Source organism: Betta splendens, chromosome 2 (genome assembly GCF_900634795.4).
Source record: "Betta splendens chromosome 2, fBetSpl5.4, whole genome shotgun sequence".
Lineage (NCBI taxonomy): Eukaryota > Metazoa > Chordata > Actinopteri > Anabantiformes > Osphronemidae > Betta > Betta splendens.
This window is the reverse complement of record NC_040882.2, coordinates 8,225,129-8,249,277: the sequence shown is the minus strand read 5'-3', so window position 1 is coordinate 8,249,277 and position 24,149 is coordinate 8,225,129. Positions and strand designations below refer to the sequence as shown.

The 24,149-nt window shown below is 43.3% G+C and overlaps 1 protein-coding gene across 2 annotated transcripts in view; it reads right to left on the bottom strand.

Annotated features, from left to right (window-relative positions):
- The window catches only part of LOC114850611 (interleukin-1 receptor accessory protein-like 1), a 203,412-nt gene extending 181,025 nt beyond the window's left edge, over nucleotides 1-22,387 (bottom strand). Inside the window, exons 1-2 of one of the 2 annotated variants that reach the window (XM_029142344.3) lie at nucleotides 22,186-22,387; nucleotides 20,919-21,033 (exon numbers count right to left, since the gene is read on the bottom strand). The gene's annotated coding sequence lies outside the window, so the exon portion shown is untranslated. The remainder of the gene's footprint in view (nucleotides 1-20,918; nucleotides 21,034-22,185) is intronic. The other variant, XM_029142347.3, reaches the window with a different exon arrangement.
- Nucleotides 22,388-24,149: the final 1,762 nt, after the last annotated feature.

Genomic DNA, 24,149 nt, shown 5'->3' with positions numbered 1-24,149 from the left:
AGAAAATGGCGATCGGTCTCTGATGGCATGTAGCACAGCTTTGGAGAGCCATCACGCTAAAGGCCAGGTTTGTTTGAAGTTCGCTTTGCAATGCATCAGTGGCGATGACCTAGATTTCCTATCTCTCACTCCTCCAAGAGAGCAGCGAGAGACAGCCACGTTTCAGCCCTCTCCACCTCCTAACTATGTCAGCTCGCCTGTAAACATTTGGCACAGAGTCGCGTCGCTGCGTCTCCCAGTTTCCCCACAGACTCAACTGTCTTTTCCCGGTGTCAACTCCTGACTCACCACGTGTTTGTCCCCGAGGACGAAGGTGGGAGGCTGAGTAGTTTGTTGTTTTTTTACCAAGGCAGTACGAGGGAGCTACGCGGTACAGACAGACGACTGCAATAAACGTATGAAAACGTGAAGCTGCATCATCACTCATTTGGACCGCGCAAAGAAAAGCCAGGCCTGCAACCGATTACCTTCCCCAAACTCCCCGCGAGGAGAGGCCGCGCGGGTTCTGACCCGTGAAACAGAAAACAGGTTAAACCACAGGTGCAGCGCGGCCTCCTGCCTGCCGGCCTGTCTGCACGTCTCCAGGTCCGTCCTCCACCCGTCCATTTCACCTCACCCGTGCGATTCACCGCCGCCGTCCACTCACGCACAACACAAAAAAAAAAAAAAATTGTGAAACAGAAACGCGCGCGGAGCCGGACCCCCGCGCCTCGCAGGAGTTCTGTTCATCCCGATCGCGTCTGAAAGCGGCCACTACAGGAGACGCGGGCATCTCCTCCTCCTCCCTCGCGCCCTCCCACACACCCGCGGGGGACGGTCGTCAGCGCAGCGGACGCTACAGCAAAGGCAAAAGAACAGCACGCGAAGCGCTCCAGTTCAACAGCAGCCTCAACAAGCCAGAAGCAGCGCGCGCCACCTCCTTAATTATGCATGCACAGCGCTACGCGCGCCCGTCAGTCAGCCAGGCTGCGCCTCCTTCGCTGTTTCTGCCACGCTCCTTGGTTGGTTTCCTAGGTGATGGTCTCATCTCACATCATTAGTACAAGTGCAGTACAGTATGTTAACCCAAGTTGTGCCTCCTACCAGAAGTATGCACCCTCCACTCCCCCAGCCACTTTCAGTGGGAATCTCTGAGACAGAGAAATGCAGAGTAAAAGGAATTAACGTGGCTTCATTCACAATCAACCTCACACTGCAGCCTTGTGTGTGGGTTCAAATCTTGGCTTCAGTCCTGGATATTTAGCTCTTTGTGCTGCTTCTTAATACCCTCTGTGTGCAATAGCAGGTGCAAATGTATAAAAAAAAAACACACACACTGTAACATGATGCATTGCTTAGTCTTCTCCCAGCACAGATAAAGAATCTCCGTCAAGCAATAAACCCTGACCTACAATCTGGGGCCGGGTTCTTACACTAAAATCACACAGTGGTTCTGTTGGTTCAGTTCTGCGCTATGAAAAAATTTACCCCCCATGTCAATTTTTCCACAGAACCACTTCCATCTCCCTGGGATTAACAGCCACAATGGACAATTCAAGTCTATTTTTGCTGCCATCAGTATTTTCCCAGCATCTGTTTGTCTGATTCGCCTACGTGGGGAGTTGGTTTCTCTCTGGTAGGACATTGGTGTGTCAATTTCATAATCTGCCGCTGAATGAAAGGAAAAGGTTTGATGGACTGCATCAAACTGAGGGTTACAGTGCATCATCTAAACAACACTTCATGTTTCTGGGATCGTGTGCGACACAGGCTGGTTTACAGTTAACATATAATCTTCATTTCACGCTTTTTAAACTCCTGCTCTCCACTCATTGTCAGGGTGATTAATGCATAAGAGGGCCGAGCGCCAAACGTGGCAGAGCGACGGAATCTCTCCTAACACGAGCTTTGGTCGGCAGCGGCATAAAAGCCCGCACAATCCTGACCTTTCGCTTCCAAAGATGATTGTCAGAGTGAAGGAGAGATGAAACGCTGCAAATGTTTTTGAAGTGTTTACGATGCTCATGCCTGTTTGGTGAAAGAGACCTTCAGAATTTGTGAGAACAGCCTTTGATACATGGAAGAAAAAAAAAAACATATGGTTGAAAAGGTAATGTTGAAAAATGGCTTTTGGATTCTGTAATCTTGTTTAAGAGATATAAATAAAGCTTTATAACAAAGCAAAAGATATTTGCAAATGGAAATATAATATTAGACCATGTTATAGAAGGTCAGGAAGATGAAGGGATGTTTTCTCTGGTCTTGATCATGAAACATTTTCTGCTAAAAGATTGAGCGTAAACATCATCTGATTCTGGCTTGTCACGCACAGACTCCGATTAAATATTTAACCCACGTCTCTGCAGAGTTTCCTTCCTGACTTAAGAAGCTACATCACCACACAGCACTTTTGCTGTTGCACCGTTTGTACTGACCAGTCAAAAGCAACAGCGCCAAATAGGCTTTTCCCTTTTGGTCAACATTGACAGAGCGAGCATGTGCAGAAGCTGCAGCAGCATCGGACCCTCGGGCCTCCGGTGAACTCCCAGCATCACCACAGGTAGATCAGCGACTGCTGTCAACGTAAGCATTCATTCGCGTTCCACTATTTCACTTCAGAGAAACTGGTTTGTGTCATCTGAATGCTTTATTGGGCCTTTAAGGCGGAGCGGCCAGACAGAGGCCACTTCCAGTAAAAGGCATTGGCAGTATAGATGTGAGACATAATCCAATCCAGGGACAGTTGGACGATTTACCCCAAAAATGAAATAAATTCAGAGATTTTGAGAGATTACCTAAGACTACACTTTATTTCAACTAACATTTAGTAAAAGCTGGGTGCCAGCATGGACCAGAACTCCTTACAACTCCTTAAGACTACACTTTATGCAAACAAACACATTCTCACTTTAATTCCATCTGTGCTGTTCTAAATCCAAAATTATACAGACAATACAAATATCTGTCATATGATTCATGTATTGACGTTTTAATGTTTTGACTGTAATTCATGAAGCGATTTGTTTTTTATTCCTAATTAAAACCCATAAATGTCGAGTGATGTGCTTAGACAGTGGTCAAAAATCCTTCACTCTGCCTAAAATGCATGACAGACAGGGCTGGTGCTGTGTTTCCTGGGAGACAGGCTCAATCAATTCCCCATGAGCAGAGGCTGAGTGCATTCATACATAATTGGAGCCGGCTTTAATTTACTGTACATGGACCCAAACACAGCTTAAAAGTGTCTCTGTTATTGATATCTTGACATCTTGCTTGATGTATGCTCGCAACATTTTCACAGCATTCAGGAATGAACTCATTCTGTCTCCTGCTCCAGTACAACTCTTTGCTCTTTTGCACAAAGACAGAAATCTACTGGGATTTGTTTGGGTTTTTTTTCTATAAAGTAGATTATGTATGCATCTGTACAGTATCTAGTGTGTTACATGTAAACTCACTGCTCTGTGCCATTTAGGGACAGCAATCCTGCGTCATGTGCACAAAAACGTGCTAAAACTGAACAATAAAGCCTCATTTATTTGGCAAAGGCCTGAATATAACATGGGCAGCGGGCCACAGATGAAGAAGAACTGAATAAGTCTCTTGTGTTGACAGTTCAGAAATGCGTCGAGTAAAAATAGCCTCGCAGAATGTCTGTAAGCAAGACTTTTAATCTATTAATATGGCTTGTAATGAGGCATCTCTCTCAAAATAACATCTTTAATGTTATTAGGTTCTATGAAAATTGATCAAATGCTAATTAGTCCACATTCCTTGGATCCCTATGCATAATGCGAGTTTGATAAAAGGCCAAGTTGGGCCCACGGATCCTAATTTCAGCCGAATCTGGGGCAGAGCTTTGTGAAGCTTTGCTTATCTTTATTGTCATTTTGCTGACACAATTCCCCGCTCAGCACAGGTACATAGATACGGTCCTGGATTTGTGGATAGCAAGGAGTCCTTACAAAGCAATACTGGCTACAGCTCACAGGGGGGTGGCTCTCTAATGATGTGGTGAAGAAACTTTAAACAAACCAATTCTGTGGAACTCGATTAAACTGTCAATTTGAAACAGTAAACTTAATTTATCCCTGCAGGGCAATATTTATGTCAGGCAAAACATGGACTGTAAAACACAATCTAATACATGAACACATGTGACCAAGAGCAATAACATCATTTTATAGGGAGTATTAGTTCTTTTTGAAGGAGTAGCAATATTTTTGATCTGCCTTAATTCAGTGTGCGTCTGTGTGTGCATGTGTGTCATCTCCTCTCACACATGCAGCGGTGTGTGTGAGAAGATGCTTTCAGTTCAGGAAATGATGATGGCAAGAAACTATGTCCCATTCATCATCATTAAAAAAAAACAAAAAAACTCTTAAGTCTTGAGTTCATTGAAATATGACTAAATTGCTTTTAACAGTATATATAATAACACTTTCTACGTCCATTTAGTCTTTAAAGTCTCCAATATGTTTAAGGCTTTGGAATTTGCTTTAAGTTTTTCTTTCAATCAACTAACAATGAAAACTGTACCGAAAACTGCATTTTCTATAATAGCGTATGCAGGGAAGCATCGCACAACGTGGCAAGCGTCTACGGTGTTCTAAACAGGCAGTTCCGGGAAATTTGACAGATTTGACCAATTAGAAGAGAGGAAGTGAACTTATAACATGTGTTCTAACTGTGTTTAAACACACACTCTAGAATCACATGGTACCAGGAATGACTAGGAGGAGGATTGTGCATAATATGGAGACTTTAAGATGTGTATACAGTAGATGCTCTCTGTCACTACATGATCTTGCATGGAGTGGGAATAGCAGCAGACTTTTGCCATAATAGAGCTGACACATTACAATAATAATCCAGTGGATCACCACTTAAATATTAACCTTGTGAGTTGTATGAAACCCTAGGCTTAATGGTGTTATTATTACAGACCTCTTTAAAGCACTGTTTAATTTGCTCCCCCTCGTATTCTAATCAGTAGAATAATCACAAATCTGCAGATGTTCCTACATATTAAAAGCATCACTTTTACACAGAGTATGTTCATTGGCCCTGATAATAACGGTTGAACTTTAATCACAACAACAAAAAGAACACTGTGTGTGTCCAGCCGACGGGAAGCAACAAGTCAATTATTAGTTGTAACACTCCAGCCGATAGGACACGGTGAGAGGAGAAGAGCTAAACTCACATGACAGCTTAAATCTACGTGGGGTAAAAATGGAAAGCGTGGAACAAAATCACACGGATCACTGTGCGCGAAAGTTAAGAAGCCATGAAGAAGAAAACGGATGCACCCAGGATGAAATGTGTCTTCGGCGTGCTTTATCAAGAGCACCTGCAGCTATCTGACAGGTGGCACTATCTCGGTTTTATTACCAAGTATTTCTTCACGTTTACGTTGGCGCTGACAGTTTGTGCACACACAAAAAAAATAAATAAAAAACGCACCTCAAATGTTGTGTTATGACAGAATGTTGTAACTAAATCACCTCTTGCCCAAAGCAATGCTGAGTAAAACACATGAATATTTTTATAACTATATAATCATTTTATTTTTGTCGCAACATTTTAATTAACTACAATTATTTGTATTTTATTATTTGTTTGTGTTTTCGGAAGTTCTCAAATTTGTTGCAACTTAATATCTTGTATTAATGTTAGAAAAACAAATTACGTCATACTTTTGTCAGAAAACAATACATGTCCACTAAATTCCTGGTCAACTTTTTACAGTGTACTCCAGCGCCTGCCCATGCACACGCGCACACACACACATACGATGACTCTAAAAATTGTCCATATGCATGAATGTCTGTGATTGTCTTGTCTCTGTGATGAACTGTGAAGTGTCCAGGGTGTGTGCCCCCCTCGTGACAGCTGGTATTGGCTCCAGCACCAAGAGGAAAAGCTGTTAGGATGATGGATAGATGGATTTAGACGTCGCCTTGTCCTGGTGACTGTCAATCACTCTAGCCATTGACTGAATGGTTAGTTCAGAGAAAAGGTGCAAATGTATTGGACTCCTTACGGTTAGTGCAGGTCAAGCTGAGTGTGGCTCTCCCACGGAGCTAAAATGTTGTGACGCCTGTTCAGGCTTGTGCGCTGCGGCACAGAAAGGCGGCCAACAGCGTTAATGGTCCAGTCTCTGAACACGGCTAGACTGTAGCACAGCGCGAATGAAGGCATGAGAAAAGTAGAACCAGACTGATGCGTGTTATACACAGAGCACCAAAGTTTCCAAAATGCTGCAGCGAAACACAGGAGTGCAACAGCCCCTTTATTAGACTGACCGTAACTAAAGCTGGCACCAACACGAGCATTCCACCGTGAATAGATTTCAATCAATCAGATGTCCGAAGTCCAAATCACATCATTTGCATCATTATTGATAACAACACAAACAAAATATTAAAAATTCTATGTATATAAAAAAAAATATGTAGAGGAAAAACAGTTCCCTGAATGTTCCTCTCCAACACAGCAGCGTCCATAAAGGCCAGGCTTTTTTTTATTGCCTCTTTCCAGTTATCATTCATACGAAGTCTTTGTTAGAAGTGTCCAAGGGCAAAGTGGAAATATGTGACCCACTCCCCCCCTCCTCAATGGAGGCTTGAGCTCAGCACTGCTGCGAGTGTCAGATGCCAGCATTGATAAAGCCAGAGGCGAGATGGCAACTGTCCACCCTGAAGCCTGCATTTTAAAGCGACTCCTGCCTGCAGCTTTCAGATGGCCACTAGCTGCGCAGACTGCCTCAGCAAGCGCGTTAGCCTTTCAGTCGCGCACTTCTTAACCTTTAACAAATGAACAGCACTGTTGTAATAAGCCCTAAACGGTGATGCTTTCAGACAGAGAATACTAAAACACGTACGGTACAACTAACAAAGATGTCGCCAACCCCGGGACCAATACAGTGGCACATAGGCCACTGATATTCTGCACACATCCTCTATCCACGCGTCATGGTCTCCTCCAGTTTCAAGATAGCAGATTCTTTATCAGCAAGAAACACCTGGGAACTGCGTCTTCAAAACTCTGCATCAATTACATCAGCGACTACTTCGTGATTTTTCCAGTGAGCTGTTTAACAAGTGATTGTGGTAAATATTAAAAGGATATGCAGATGGAAGAAGCCAAGATAAAATAAGTGCAGAAAAATATACCCAACTCCCAGACTTGCATACACAATGGCAGACTGGGTCTTTGGCCAGGCCAAGTTAACTTATGAGCTTTGGAAAGGGACATCGCTGCTTGACCTTTTGCCTCCTCAAACCTATTGCTATTTAACTTAACCACAACTGCAAGTTCAGTACTGGATGATGATTATTATAATGTGTATGTATTGTTGCTTAACGGAGTATATTAGCTGCAGGCAGTTAAGATGACTGGAGGTCATGTAATATGCAGGGCTGACGAACAGCAGACCTGGGTTTGAGTCCAGGGTAGAAAAACAGGAGCAGTGTGTGGCTGTTGGACTTTTCTCCATTAAGCCAGTGTCTTCTCTAGTCCTTGAAGTGATGTGAATGCCTGGACCCAACCATAGAATGCTACTGAAAGACTAAAAGTGTCTGTGAAACGGACTGTACAGTACGGGTATGTTTAGTGCTGTAAATATGTATTGAGACACTGTCAATTATGTATTACAAATATCCTGGCTTAATTAATTTGCAAATCTGTTCGCCACAAAAGCAAATCAATACTTTTGCTGCTTTAAAGCCTAGGTTACATCCCATTAAAATATTTTCGTGGTCTAATTTGAAAGGGTTCACTCCAAAAGCACTGTACATCAGCTGCATCAGTGAATTTGCCAATAAAGACTAGATGACACAATTCCCTTTTACAGCTACACAGCTCATCTTTTGTATACAACACAACAACAATTTCCAGGATTTCCAGATTAAAATTGGACAGTCGAAAAAGAACAGTAATAATCAGAGCTTAGAAGTGGAAAAGTAATTAGTTAGAATTAATTTAATTTTGAAACAAGCCTAAATTAATTAACACACACACACACACACACACACACACACACACACACACACACACACACACACACTTTAGAAGCTTTGAAAGTTTTAGGGGGGACAAGTTAATAGTAGAAAAACATAAATTTGAGTTGGATGATTCTGAATACAGTAGGATGAATTTGGATGACTTCACCACCAACATCTGAAGTTTATAGAAGTAGTTCAAACAATGAAAATATCTGAAGACCTTAGAAGAATAATTGGAGCTCACAACACTGAAAGGTGTTCCAGAATAATTTGTCTTCTGTTCTCCAGATGACAGGTGGGGATTAATAGAACCTCATAGCACTGATGGTAGAGGTGTCATCACTGCTGCAGCCTCTGAAGCAAGGCAGCCTATAAATGAGTTGAAATTGGTGGACAAGCAGATTCAGGAGGAAGCTGCTAAAGCATAGATCCTGACCTTAAACACATCACTACTGCACAGCTCGTGTCCTTCGAGGCCTTGCTCTCGTCACCAACACCAAAGGCAGCTACACTCAAATGTTGTCCAATCAAGTCTGACGATACCACTTCACGTTCTGATTCCTTTGATAGACAGCTGGTCTGTAGTTGAGGTATTAGAAAATGATGCCTCAAACAGATTAATGTAGCTACAACAAATGCTGTTGAACATAATGTGCCCTGCATCAATTGCATGTAGATCTGTTTGTCTTTTGTCCCTTATCTCCAACTTGCAGACTTAATTACCCACGTGAGCCGCGCAGCACAGAGGTGGCGCGCCACTTGTGCAGGTAATTATTTCGTACTTCTCCGAGCATGTAGGCAACTCAGCGACAACAGGACGATGGAGTGATGGCTCTGGTCTGGGCTGATCACACACACACACACACACACTTAGAAGGAGCAGAGCGGAGGAGAATGAGGATTATTGACTTAAAGGTCGACATTGTGCTTATGGTCGAATGAGTCATGTTTCAACTCATTCCATATTTGACTTTAATCAAAGACGCTGCATTACATGAATGTATGAACGAGGGTAATGGAAGAAGAGTAAAAGCAGCAGCTGCAAGATAAAGAATACATTTAGTTCTTATTGGAAGATGGTGAAGATGGTAAAAAGTAAAGGCCAATGTAAAGTGCAGACAAGTATAAAGTAACTACTGTAAGTGGGTTGTTATGCATTAAGAAACAAGCTGTCATGCTCTGACCAGCACCTCATGGAATGGACAATATGAAATAAAGACGACAGGTTGAAATGGTTCTGCTTTGGTTATGGACTCTTCTACTTCTGCTCCCAGGTCTCCCAGAAATATTTATTGCAGGTTTCTGCGGGCCTGCGGCCGCCCACTGCGCCCAGCGCCATCAGCGTTTCCTGAATTTAATTTAAGAAGAGCGTGCTTTTGAATCTACCCACTTGTGCTTTACTGGTCTGACCATGCTCCGCTTAATGAGACGCTTTAGTCAGGAAAAAAGGTCTCGGGCCCGTTCTGCTCACGCTGGGCCCGGCATGCCGGCCAGGTGTCACTGCTTTACACCGGCGCTCGGAGACGGGACCCCTCGCCGACACCAGCTGCTGTCCTCTAATCTCCGCGTCTCCCCTCTTTTCTCTAATCTTATTTGTCTCGCACGCTCCTTGTTCATCGCTCATCCCTCCCACCGTTCTCACGCGTTGCTGCCTTCCGTCGGCTGTTGGGGAACGGCTAATGCGCCCTGCAAAACGCTGCGGAAAATTACAATGCGCTTTTGATGGTTTTGGAATTACCAGGACGCCCACAGCACTTGCTAGCAAGTCGATTATTTCCTAGCGTGGTGGGCTAAAGGTCAGGAGTGACACCTTTACAAACTTTCCTCCTTGATAAATGGAAATCTGCAGACACTGCAGGAACTTCGCACGACTACACCAGACAGTCTCAATCTTTGAACAATTATTAATTACAAGCTGTCATTTCCCGTGTCTATGGGTGATGAAATTATTAGGTAATGAGCTCCTGTCAACAACAAAAAAGGGGATGCTGCGTAGAACAAAGTGCTCGTGTTGACGAGTGATTATAGTAATTTAATGACACCTCTCCACATTTCCTTTGAACAACAGTAAACCAACTGTTGCACCACATACGCTGGCACAAATAAAAGCAAATTTTCAGTTTCATCAAGCCTTTTCCAAATGAAACAGACACATGAAGCAAACCAAAACCAGGTTTGTGCTTCTAGAGCACTACCTGCAGAATCTCACCCGCATCTTCTGCACGGTGTCTTTTTAATTTAGTCCACGGCATCCGTCTGTGGGTGTGATGTAATTACAAGACAAGCGCTTCAGTGTGGAGAAGAGGGATCATCGAAGACATGCAAACAGCGTACATGGATTAGCTGGAAAATGCTTCAGAACAACAGCACTCATTATTCCTGCAGCGGCCTGGAAAACTTGAGTGTCCAGAGATAAGCAGGTATTAAATAAACACGCGTGTGGGCTGATTTGACATCATTCTTACACTATACACTGATAAACTCAATTTGACATGTGTGCAAGCTACATTTATATTGTGCAGATGTACATATGAATATTTTGCAATTGTCATTACAGAAGATTATTTTTATTACCTACACACTTGTTTTAGCAGACAGGTAGAGACTACACATGAAAGGTTATGCAGCAAAACCAAAATATTTGCGCTGTTCCTCACATTATTATCAATCGCCATTATCAATGTTGTATTTTTAATTCTTTTACAACTTGAAATGGGTAAAATATAATTTATGGCACAGCTCATTGTTCTGTGTTCTCTGAGTTAGCATATTTGAGCATTTCACTGGCTACACTGATACAGTCGATCTACTTTAGTATTATAAAAAGATACTGTACGTGCTACATGGCTGTTTTTGAATCAGTTTTATAACGTTAATGGACTCAGCAGACTATGTTGAGTTAAAATTGTAATGTGTTAATGTGACAATTGTTCATGCTATAATGTACAATGTCTGTTTTGTAGAAGTGTAACTACTGTATTGAGTGATAACTGAGTCTTGGGAGAATAATATACTGTACTACATGTGAACATTTAAGTCCTGTGATGTTCATGAGACTTTTGTCAGTATGTTTCATTACATTCTAGATCCCACTACAGCTTGGACATTACTGACTGCTGTTAGCTTAAGACTCCGGCTGTTCATCCGATGGAAGTCTCTCTTCACTTTCCTCCATTTTATTCTAAAATAATTGAATCCCCGAAGACAAGGAGCCAGTGAGCGGCGCTGACTGTCCGCATTAGCTTTAAAACCGGGCAGCAACTTGATCAAGTGTCAACTGGGAGCAGAACTGCTTCGGAATAGAGCCTTTGAATGAGCCGCTCAAGGCTTTAAACCTGCTTAGGCAAATGCAAACCTAATGGTCGTGGTGGTGCAGCCGGTCGGAATGCAAAGTGTAATGTAATGACGAGTAGGAGGAGGGCGTTCTGATATCCTTTCTTCTCTCACTCACCTATACTTGCTGCTGCGAAGCCGAATTATTGCGAACACGGGCCCCGCATCTCAGTGTGTGCGCTGTGTGGGCAGCTTCCTACGCCGAGACGATATGAAATTTGGCTTTGTCAAAATTGAAAATTATACTACATTTGATAGGTCTTCCTTTGCCTTTAGCACATTCAGCACAGCTGATGTGAAACACTCGGAAAGGTGTGTGGGCAGGACATGTTTTCCTCAACTGTTACAATAATTTGTTACAACAGGATTGTTTTATTTCTATCCAAAGTGACTGTTTATAATGCTAATATTGCCATTAGGATGATATAGCTGTAAAAAATTAGCTTCTTACCCTATTTATCTGAGAATTTAAAAAAAATGAAAATATGCCCCTTGTCCTTTTACGTTTTAATTTCATTGTTCACATCATTTGGTTTCCAAGCCCCCCCTCCAGCGTAAAGGACCCTACAGTCAATAACAGTGGCTTCTATGAAAATGAATTTCGTCTCTGCTGTGATCCTTTTTATTGGACTCCATCTTGACTACTAAAAATATTCAGCTTATGATTAAGTTGGAGAAATATCACTATGGTTTTCATCTCCACTTAAAAATAGCATCCACGTTCTCGCCACACAGACTGTGGAGTAAAATGTATTACTTGATTATTTACCTATTCTACCAGGGGAAGCATATTAAACCTCTTGACATATGCAACAGGCAAGTGCACTCTTGACTGGTGCTTGGAAAATAGGATATGAGTCCTTCATAAATAACATCCACAAACTCTCAACTCAGCAAGGACGGCCGCACAATAAAAGAAAACTGATAGGGGTCTGATCAGAGCTGCAGCTTGAAATGGTTTTCTGGGAGGGCCGTGCCATCTTAAGTGGTGCTGGGAACTCTTGGGGGCAAAAATATAATATGTGAGTTACTGAGGCATCAACACTGATCCCTGTAGATTCCAAACACACCACTGCATAGTCATGCACTGCCTTATTTATTTCTCCATTTATTTTATTCATGTCAAACTCAATTTACTGGACAGTTCTCAGGGTTGTGTTAAATGCAGTAATTTCACTATTTTCTATGTTTGTTCCAAACACACATACACACACACGGATGACTGCACCTTGAGTCCCACACTGATACTATTATGCATGTAGTCTTTTGCAGAATGATACTATGTAATGGAAATAGATTCAAAGTGCAAGACTCAACAACCCAAACAACACAAATGTGCACATTTGCTTCCAGTTTAACTAACAGAGGGAGTTTAAAACTGCTGTATGTTGCAATTCAGCACCACAGCTGTGTGGACAGCTCCATGACTACAAACAGCATGAGACATAAGTAAAAATAACTAAGAAATTATAAAGTGTGCCCACGGGAATGTGTATTGAAGCTAAGCGTATGGCATCACTCATGAGATTCAAGTGGCATCACAAATCAAAAGGAAAAAAGATAAAATGCACATCTACTGAAAATGACATCACATCATCAAGACATAACCTAAACGTTTATATCTTCTACTAAAAGAAGCTTTACATATTTAGTACAGTAACATATGTGAAGTCTTAACTAATGCAGAGACTTTGGCATCTTAGAAAAAAAGCCAAACTTTCTTCTCAAACACAACTATCAGATCACTCTACTTTACTTGGCTACTAAAGCGTTTCCTGTGCTACGATGGCGCAGGCTGGCCTCGTATTGATGGGGAACCGCAGCGTATTGCAGCTAGACAGGCTAAGTGTCTACACCGCAGCATGACCACGATGCACAGGTGTGCGCTTCACACATCATCAGGCCATCGCAGAGCAGCCGCCTCCCAGGCGGCGGCGGCACTGCTTGGTATGCATTACCAGACGGCCGGGGAACGCATTGTAAACCAGCGTTCAGGTGTTTGGAGGGGATGTCAAAGTCTTCCAAAACTGTTTGCTCTGAATCCTGTTGACGCGGCAGCTGAGTTGTAGATTCACTGGCTACAGTACATATTGTTAAACATGTGCTACAGAGACGCGGCAGCTTTAAAAGATTATGGTGAGAAACAAATCCTAAATAGATATCTCGATATCTGGTATGAGATTATTCTGATGCTTTAATTCATCTCACTGTCTCACTGTTCTCTTTCCAACCGTTATTAATCAACTTTAGTGAGAGAGGACATCGTGACAGATGGGACACTTCTTCTTGTGCTTGTGTCCTCCCACTCTGATTGCAGCAACCCATCCATACTGCCCAGGGGGCCATATGTGCTGTAGTCCTCCTTGAAGGAGTGCAAGAAAGGGGCATGGAGGCTCGCCAGCTCACAGTAGTCGCTTTTTCCATACAACGCCAAACGTGGGCTTTGTCACTAATGAAGATAATGAGGCCACGTCTTCGCACATCTTCCTTTGCAGCGGGCAGTTTTCAGGAAGTTTTAAAACAATCCTGGTGCGATTTTTATTGTTTCCCCGTCAAATGCATTGTGTACCGGTCGGACGTGTTCTGCCAGAAGAGATGTTTTACCAACTGCGCTATTATTCCCAATAAACAAATACCCATTTAATCTTGCATTACAGTAAATTATGCTGGAACGGCACGGGCTCCGACAGGCAGCACGGAGTTCTACTGTGAACCGTCTACTGGCAGGACTCCAGAGCTATTCTGTCATGTCAGAAAGAGCTTTTATGGACCATTTCCAGCAACATGTGCCATTTCTTTTGACCTCAATAGACGCCCCCACTCGTCAGCGCTACCTCAGAGTGCTGCTGTTGAAGGTAAAGTCGCCCAGGTTGGCTGTTACTTCTAATGTGCACTATCTTAGGATGAAGTGGAAAGAGCCAGAGTGAGACTGAACAGGTGTATTTGCATCAATCTTTTAGATCCTGACGCTGCAGGAGGCCCCGGTTCTGCACACTCCAGTCATGCTACGCTCCTCCGCTGTCAAATACTGAGACAGACGGGAAGGAAGGGAGGCAGGAAGTTCAAAGAGACAGCGTGACGCACATACAAATTGCACTTCAGCTACTAGTTACAGTGGTCTCCACCTTCTACAGATGCAGGTTTTGCAACACATTTCTTCTTCTTTCTGGTTTTTAGCTTTGACTCAGCAAGTCAATATTTCAGCAGCGAAAATGCTGCACCCGTTGACGCTGATTTAAAGTATGACTTACAAATATTGAGGCCATTGAAGGAAAAAGAAAACCCAGACAAAAATAGATGACCCTCCGTGGCTTTTCAGTCTCACTTCATCAAAAGTGATATGAACAAACTGATTCAGTCAGCTGGGTCCACGATGGTGGATGCTGTTCCAACTGCCTCCAATCTAGCTCCCTTTGTAGAGCATGTATTGCCTCCAGCATTTGGAATTCATGCACTATTCTGAATAAATGAAATAACATACTATAACAATACAAAAAAAAAAAAACAGCATCAGATGCCCTATTATTTTGGCTTTCAATAATGATATAACACAGATGACAATAAATTACAGCACACTCATGCAGACACAATGGGCAAGGAACTGGTTGCATTATTCTGGTCCAGAAGGTGACAGTTATGCAAATGCAGCATCCTAATCTGTCAGTAGCACTCCTCCAGGATTGATATTTTGACAGCATGACAGACTTGAGCCTTCTATTTTTGGGAGATAGCTTCAACTGTCAGAAACGCTGAACTGCTTTGCATCAGAAGAAAGATTATGTTCCGGGGCATATTCTTATTTAAGCTTTCGAGTTTAACACACCAAAGGCAATTCGTTGCATCCACACGTTTAGGGCTGAATCTATATTCTCACTGCTAGTTATCGATTTGTATAATACTTAATTTTTTTTTTTTAACTTTTTTTTCAATTTAGGAATTTAAAAGCATGTCCTAATATAAACTTTAAAATATTTTTTAAATGTGCCACTACTCTGTTTCCGTAACAGTGAAGGAGCAACATACTGTATACCTTCATGTCTAGCACAAAAGTAACATCCAGAGAGTTTCGCTTTATTTTTTTCCCATGACAGCTTATACAAATTGCCTCATTTGCAGGTACAAAACACCCCCTGCAAGTTTAACAATTAATGCAATGTTTTTGACAAACTACCCACACAATGAAATCCTGGCAGAGGTGGGTTCAGCGCAAAAAGGCCATTGAACATTTTGAGTGCACTGTCAGAAACAACAAACAGAGGAGCTCTGTGAAATGCATATGATTACTGTTAACACACACACACACACAATAATGAAAGGATTTAACGTGACACTGAACGGAGGCCGCTTCGCTAGCAGCCCTCCACATACTGTACACATCAACTGAACTTAGTCATAACGTGCGCTGCTACTGACTAAACGTTCCCAGAGGCAGCAGGAATCTGACCCGATGACGGCCCCTATTCTCCCAAGCAGATGCAGACGACACAATTAATGCTCACACAACTACCCATGCTCACAGTGCACAGCAGGGTTTGAAGCTCAGCTTCTATGCAATGCGTCTCAAAGCGAAGTAAAAACCCTTTATGGGCATGTTAGAAGTTGTCACGAGGAAATAAACGTATGGGCTTTGCATAATAGACATATATGGGCTAGGGCTAATATTTAAACATAGAGTAAAAGTAATCTGGTTAAAGATGGATTAAATCAGATTTCAGGGTTCTGTGGCAGTCCTGGTTTATGTAAATCAGATAATTCTTATGGATAGGAAATAAATTCTCCTCTGGTGGAAAATTCTCTGGAGGAATCAGGTTTTCTACTCATATATATGATTAATCAAAGCAACAATGCATTGAAAGAGACCACTGGTGCAGAGTGGACTTTTTTTGCCTCTCAACGACACTCTGTTGACCAATTTCCCATCACTTGCTCTGACTCGCCCCATTTTGAAGAAGCAGTACACTGACTTTATTACCACGGCGCAGGCAGACAGGGACTCATAAAGCTGACGGGTGTGATAACTCGTCCCCTTCCTTGTCATGGCTCAGAGAGGAGGATGGAACAAAGGTGTGATGGAGAAGGCCATGAAGCCTTCATCCCGCAGTGCGCTCAATGGGTTTTCCCAGTGACACGCTGTCGCTCCAGATTTAAAGACTGAGGGAAAGGCCCAGACAGTGATTGGTGATGGACTGCCGGAGAAGCACACAGGGCTGATGTACCTTGGTGTTTACGTCTCGCCGTGCACATCTCCAAAGAGCGGTTTCTTCTCCTGACTGAGGTGCATTTAATGGTCCGGGGTGAGAAGGGCATCGGCGCCATTTGGTTTTCTTTCAAACCTCTTCCCTTCCAAGAGATTGTTTGGTGCGGTGCATATTTTTCAATATGTCAGAGAAGTCCATTTATTTTTTTAGCGCTGATATTATTAATATTAAATCATGTCAAAATACCATCACTATTTAATGTGTGCACCCTCCTGCCCCTGCTGAGTTAGACGTACTGATCAGACTCTCCAGCCACACCTACAGCTAAGTTTGATCTGAAATAGAGATCGATATGAATAAACAAACGAGTATCGGAATCTCACAGAACAATCATGAATATGCCGATATCTCCAAGCCTCCACCGGTGAAAACCATGTTTTAACGATCGCATGTGTCAGACCTTATAATTAAATGGAAATGTGAAAATAAGCCAAGGGCCACATATGACACAGAGGATGTCACAAAACACAATTCACATTATCAGCTTGATCCAATTAGTTGGTTTTCTTTGAGATAAAACACAAGCCAGCGCAAAAACGTGTGTTAAGGCTCTGACTTCAGAGGAGCTGAACAGTTTAAGAGGTCATCACTGGTGGGAGTCTGCTACTCCCCACGTTGGCTTCAGGGTATCTTCAACCTCTGTGCTGACACAAACCTATTGCCAGTGTAACTCACACCCTCCTGCCATGAATATTTAAACAAGTATACATGCAACACTGCCTTTTATTGTCTAAATATTATTACTGCCTGCAGATAGGTCGGCCTCTCCAAATTTGGAGCCGTCTCTTTACATATTCTGCCCAGATGCTTGCTGGTATCCGAGGTAATACCGGGCTCCCGCACGTGATTTGGTTTTGTCCTTAAGGTTACTGGGGACGCGGTAGCGACGGGGTGTATCCACACTAATGCATCTCTGCTCCGAGACAGATGACACACCTCCAGACCTATCTGTTCATTTACCTCCACAATCAAGATTCACGGCTCTATTTTCCACTGCTCTGTTTGCCAACGGTGCTCCGTTTTCTTCAGTGTTAAATGAATTAAATGGGCAGGCAGCCAAACGCCCGCCGCCGCTCATTCCACGTCCCAGATACGGCGGCGTGTCTGCATCTTGAGAACATGGACAGGAATTTGGAGTGCGTTTGCGCGTTGCCTGCGGTTGAGTAAAAGTGATGGATTTTCAGTTTCAGACCTGCACATTGCGACCTCTATTTGAAAAAAGGTCAAGCTGCGCTAATGCCATGATGATAAGAGTACATGCTACCACTGGCTCCAAGTTATAATTTCAAGGAGCAGCACCTCGTGTTGTATACTGTATACAGGCATTTGCGCAGAAATGTTGCTGTGCTAAATGAGCTGCACTAAGCCTGGTGTCTGAGACACAGCGAGCATCAGACAGCTGAGCCTCGGCTCCGCATGACTGGCTCTGTCAACTGCAGCATACGGAGGCCTTGCGCCGACCAGGTGGCTCTTACATCTGGCCCATTAGCTCTCAACCACTGCAATGACTCTCCACGCCACTGAGAGCCTGTTGAAATAATATCATCAGGACCTGTAAGTGCTGAAGGCCGCCTTGCCCATTGCCTGCTCAGAATAGCGCGTCCGAGCCACATTCTGACCTGTCGGCTCTGAATCTAGATTCATGACTGACTGGGATTCGTAGCAGAACCAAATAGATTCTACACTGCTTCTACGCCAGTACAGGGTTCTGCCATTGCAGAGCCACTCGTCTGGGCTGCAACCGTATGAACTTGCGGGAGGTGAAGACGGAAGGTTTGGCAAAGCATTAGCGAGGGAGAGACCCAGCAGTCAGACTGTCCAGACTGTGGACGTTAATTGACAGCAAAAGCTTTATTAAGCTGACAAATTAATTTATGTGAGTATCAGCTTGTCTAATTACCTCAAACACAACACTGTTCATATAAGCTGACAGTCTAGAACAGGGGTGGCCAACCTGGACCCAGCGCCAAAGCCCTGCTGGGTTTTTAGCTCTCTCTGCACTTTTTTTTTTGGCTAAAACCACCTGATCCAGCAAACCAGCAGTGGAGAAAGGCAGAACTATTAGCAAAGGTAATGCTTCACTTTAAAGCCATTGTAGTGGTGTAGAGAACGAAAATAATGACCCCCGTCCCTGTACAAATAGTGTGAATTTAACTGTAGATGCCAAAGCTCTGCACTTTACGATCAACAACACAAAGTAAAGCTTTCAGAACTGCCAAAGTTCAGCCGGGTTTAAATAATCCATGCCGAGACATGTTTGTCTCTCATGAATTGTGTGTCCCTGTCAGGTCACGGTAGTTAACGCGGACAAAGCAGCCGGGTCTCTGGCCTTTACTTTCCCGCCTCCTGTTCCCTGACACTCAGGGACAACTTCCACCTCCAAACGCATGCCTCTTGCCCCGAGCACTGCACCAAGTGACACATTCTATCCATCACACGCTGCGCTGCAACATGCGACGCTGAAGAAGTGCAGGGCTGGCGCATTTTTCATGCATATGATATTCAGGCTGGGGCACGTGCACCTACTGTATGTTAAAGCAGGGGAGGGAGCGTGGCTTTGAAGATGGATTACCGGATCACGTCATGAGAAAGAGAGGCTGCTGTGGGCGAGAAGCAATTTGAGAAGAAGGGACCCAGAGCCAGTTAGGAGGAGGAATACAGATGCTCATTTGATACGAGGAGTTTATTTTCATGTCAACACAAGAAGAGTATGTTGCTGCTGTCACATACTCCAAGCTGAAAGCATCTCTTTGTTCTTATAAATGACAATGCATTTTTCCTTTTAGCTTTGAGCAATGAGTTCGTTTGCAGCTAGGCTACATTTGGCGTGTTAAAAAATTACCCCACTCCTGTGTTTTATGACAGCAGTTCTATTGAGCGAAAAATTAAATGCATAATTCAGGGTTGAACAGGCTGCCCAATTTATTTTACAAAAAAAAAAAAAAAAAAGGACACAAGCCAACGGAAAATAAAATGATAATCTGTGGATTGTTCTTTCATCTTTCACGACTGCTATGGCAGCGATGAGAAAAGGCAGACTAAAAATTTGCTCTTTTCTCCTGCTGGCATCGGGTCTGTAAAAAACAAACGCTTTACAAATGCCATTTTTGTCTCTTGATGACAAGGCCTTGCTGATGACGCTGCGCCTAAATAAAAAAGAACCAGTCTAATGAATGCCCGGGTTTCTCTCTTGCCAAAAACTGCATTACAGTGCTTCTAATGGGTTCCCTAGCCTGAAACAAACTATGTGTGGGCATGCTCCCAGCATGAGTGAATTACAAACTGGGAAGTTCGAGGGTGGGGGGGGGGGGCGGCAGCAGATCCGTGACCCATTCACAAACCGGGGGCAGGTCCCATTATCGTTGGCTCTCTGAAATAAACGACAATCCATCACATCTAAGGATGGCAGTTCTTACGCAGCAGTGATTTTTTATCTCAAGGACAGTATGTGGGAGACGCTACAGAACGGCTGGAACCGCAGCCAGATTACACAACTCCGACGTGACTGGAAACTGCACCGATCAAGACAAACAGACTGAACTCTACGGAGTACCTGACACTTTGATGCAGATGTGTTTAGCCACAGTTTTGCCATGGCACATCCCTGTCACGAGACGTTTGCTAGGCAGAAGCAGATTTCCTGTGGAGTGCGGGGATAAAACCGATGAGGACGCGCACCAGCTGCGCAGGCCAATTTTTAAATGTCTTCCACATGAAAACATTATGAAAACACAAAAGTTATTTTTTGACCTGGGATCCTTCTGTGAGTCACAGTCCCACTGTGGATGGTATTAAAAATCTCATCACTCGGAGCTTTACGTAGCTAAAATTATAGCGGAGCATTCTTATCTCACACTCGCACAGAGGGGGCCATAGGTTGAAGCCGAATGTGATGAAAACACACGCGGGGCAACACATTAAAAGTCACTCGGAGACAGGAACTGCCATTTAGAACGTCCTCTGGAAAGACGCCTGACGAACTCAAAGACTGCTGAGGTCTCAGCGTTTTCCGGGCCTCTGTATGGTGAAGTGATGCAGTGAAACTGAAGCCTGAAACCAGTAAACAAACTACAGGCAATATTTGAAAAGTTGTTACAGCCCTTTTTAGCATCTGATTTATTTTTTATGCAGCACTGGAGCCGTTTGAAGGGGGATGAAACCGTATGTGTTGGCTCATTTTAAATTGGACGATATTAAATAACCTCGTGATGCCTTGGTGTTGCATTATCTGTCTTCATTCCTGCTTCTCAGTAGCACATTCTTGCTCCTTCGGGAGCGTGATCGCTTCTACTTTAATTCCCACATGCTGTGCCTGTTTCATTAGGTTGTCTTTACATACCCAGCCTAACTCTGATGGAGCGCCTCATATACGGAGAGAACAAAGCAGGAACGGGACTCTCCGACTGCATGTAGCTTCCTCGGATCAAGGACTAAAACACTGGACCGTTCGATTTCTGTGGAGCAGAGGAAAGAAAGTGTGAGCGGTTTTAGTCACATGTGAGCAGCTGGTGCAGCATTGGGAGGGGGTGTCGCCTCTGAGAGACACAGATTTGTCTCATCCTAGAGTTGGAACTCTTTTTAAAGGTTTCTATTCCTACCCGAGAGCTCCGATGACATCACTGCATCCGCATTAAGGTTAAAGTTGCTTAAACTGGCAACAAACAAGTCCTTTGAGGCTTTGACGACTATTTGGTTTGTCACCAGTTGCCTCTTTGGCGTCGTCTGCACAACCGACACGCCACGAAATGTCCCCAGACAGCGGAACTTGAAATGATAGAGGACAAACGCCGCAGCCGTTTGCTCGTGTGACTGAGTGGAAAAGCTCGAATGATGGTTAAGTCGATCATTAGGTGAGTTGACCGCCGGCAGCAAGAGCGTGAGATCAGGCGAACAGTTGTCAGGGAACGGATGAAGTGAACACAGCGGAGATGTGCAAATAAGCTGCGCTTCAAGATAAATAGGATCGTTGAGCCAAAATGCACACACGCTGACAACAGGTGTAGCGGGAAGTGACACCACCATCGACTAGTGACGCTAACAAGCGAGCTACAACATCTGTGCAGGCAGGTGGCGGGTGATGAAGTGAAGCAGAGTCAAGAGCTCAGTGGTCGTGTGAGGGATCACATTCAAGACAGACACACGGCGTTTACACAATAACTGTCTAATAGCAGGAAGTCTCATCTCCATCCTGTTAGTGAAGCTGCCTAAGTATGATTGCAATTATTTTGATTTAGCCGAAGCATATACATTTTTTTATTTTTTACAGCAAAAAGATAACTACAGTACTGTACTTTTCACTCCACTATATTTGAATCTACAGCTTCGAGTGTTTGTAGCTTTGTAGAGTCACGTTCCAATAGTTTAAATGTTTATATGAATATTTTCTCATTTAAAATACTACTAACGAATCAACAGTTCTAGTTAAATGTCGCCAAGCTAAAGCCAACGACCCCCACGAGACGTGGCGCAGTGTTGTTATACCCTGGAAAACAGGCGATGCACATGTTAAGAGGAGGGAACCAAAGTCCGTTTTAGTCATGGTTGCGCGAACATTAAACGCTTGCTCAAAATGTGGCGCGGTTTCACATTTAATGCGATGAACTCACCTGTGGCTTCTGAAATTCTGCCCGGCGACCTGTGTCGTCCCCCTCACGTAAAGGTTTTATTTCCATTTCCGCTAGAAATGCCCGCTAAATGAGTTCCTTGGGAGTGTGTAGTAAAGATAACTCAATAAAAAATTAACGCGTACCAGTTTATCCTGTAATAATTGGTTTAACACGCCACAGAAGCCTGGAGTGAACACCTGTCAGTACTAATTAGCTTAATGACCGTCAATCAGGCAACAGAGGGCGCACGTGCATCCCCGCACGAGCACTGGTAAGCAACATTACCACGCCTAGTTAATACGTTTAAAATTAAAGATTTAACTTTAACTTTTAATATTATGAAACACATAATTTAAATAATAAAATAATTAACATATTTTAAAGCTATATTTATTTCTTAATTTCTAGTCCAAACACATGGGGATTTTGGAAAAAAAACAAAATGTAAATGTCTGAATCCAATCAGACTTTTCATTTCCACATTTCTAGAGGATTGTTCTGTTATAATGTTTCTTTACTTTAAAGAGGTTTTCATACTTACAGATAAATAGTTTTAAACATCTTTTTGCCTTCAGCTATAATATTTCCTCCAGATTTCATCATCTGGGGGGTTCTGGGGGAGTACGACGGCCAAGCAGGGAACCAAGATGACATATCTTTCACTTCAGTTCATATTGTATGTCACCTGATATAATTCTTTCTCTGCAGACTGTGTCCTGATCTGCAGAGTATGTAAATAATATGCATATTTAATGGGTTTTTAGGCCATACTATAATAAATGGTCCAGAAACAAGTTAGTGTGACAGGTTAAGGCTTGATTATATTTCAGTGCTGAAATTAAATTTATGTACATTCAGTGTTGAAAGCCCATCGACATTAGACTTCAGACCTTAAATGATCTAAAAAATTTTATGACCATAAGCTGTGAACCCACAAACCTGAACGTGAATCTTTTTTCATATCCCTGATGAGTCTAAGGGTTGATACCCACTAGATCCTGTCAAAGTCTTGCTGAAATGCACTACACTGTGATGCAACACTTCCATCCTGTGATGTAGTGTCAGCACGGCCGCCAAAAAAGCATCTTGACGCCTGCAAATCTCTCTCCGGAAAGGAGACGTCTGACCAGGTCCGCTCTGCCTGCTCGCTCCTACTTTGTTTTGCCAAAAACAACAGAGCAGCAGGGTGTCACAGTGATTAAGGAGACTGCCCTTCAAGAGGAGGATGCTGTGCTCAGGCCCCCGTGTTGGCAAGCGTCTGTCCCGTTGTCGAGTGACTGAGCAACAGACTGAAAACCCATCCGCTCAAGGGGGATCTGTTCGCTTTGCCACCTGGGGAGAATTCCCATCACTGTCAGGCAAACTTCGTGTAAATGAGCACATACAGTCCTCTGAAATGTAGATTTTGCATGGTTCTGCAGCCATTTATCCACTGGGAGAGTGTTTACTTCTCATTGCTAATCACTCATACTGAACGGCTTCAGACCAAACTTTCATGTTTTTAATGTAGTGAAGCAAATAAGTTCTTCAACAACATTTGGACCTGTGTGATTTGTATGCACAAAATCTGCTAATGAGCATCCTTGAAAACTGGGTTAACTGCAGCGAATGCACCCAGGTCTGATACTACAGGGCCTGTTTGTTCTGCATACCTCCTAATTAGAGCCTTTCAGGAAGGCGAGCATGGCTAAGAGCAGAAGTGCCGAGAAAGAGCAAAGGGTTACGGAATCATTTCCAAGGGTCTGGGACTGCAGCAAACCTCACTGAGAGATATTCTCCACCAGCTTGAGCAAACTGCCTTGATTGATTATGATTTCTGATTATGACTCAAGGGGAAAATGGTGAAAAATTAAAGACAGACAGAAAACATGTGTATAAGTGCCATCAAACACCACTGGTAACCCTGAGGAGCTTCCAGGCCTGTGAGCTCAGTGAAATAGGTGTAATCAGGTAAATGCAGCAGT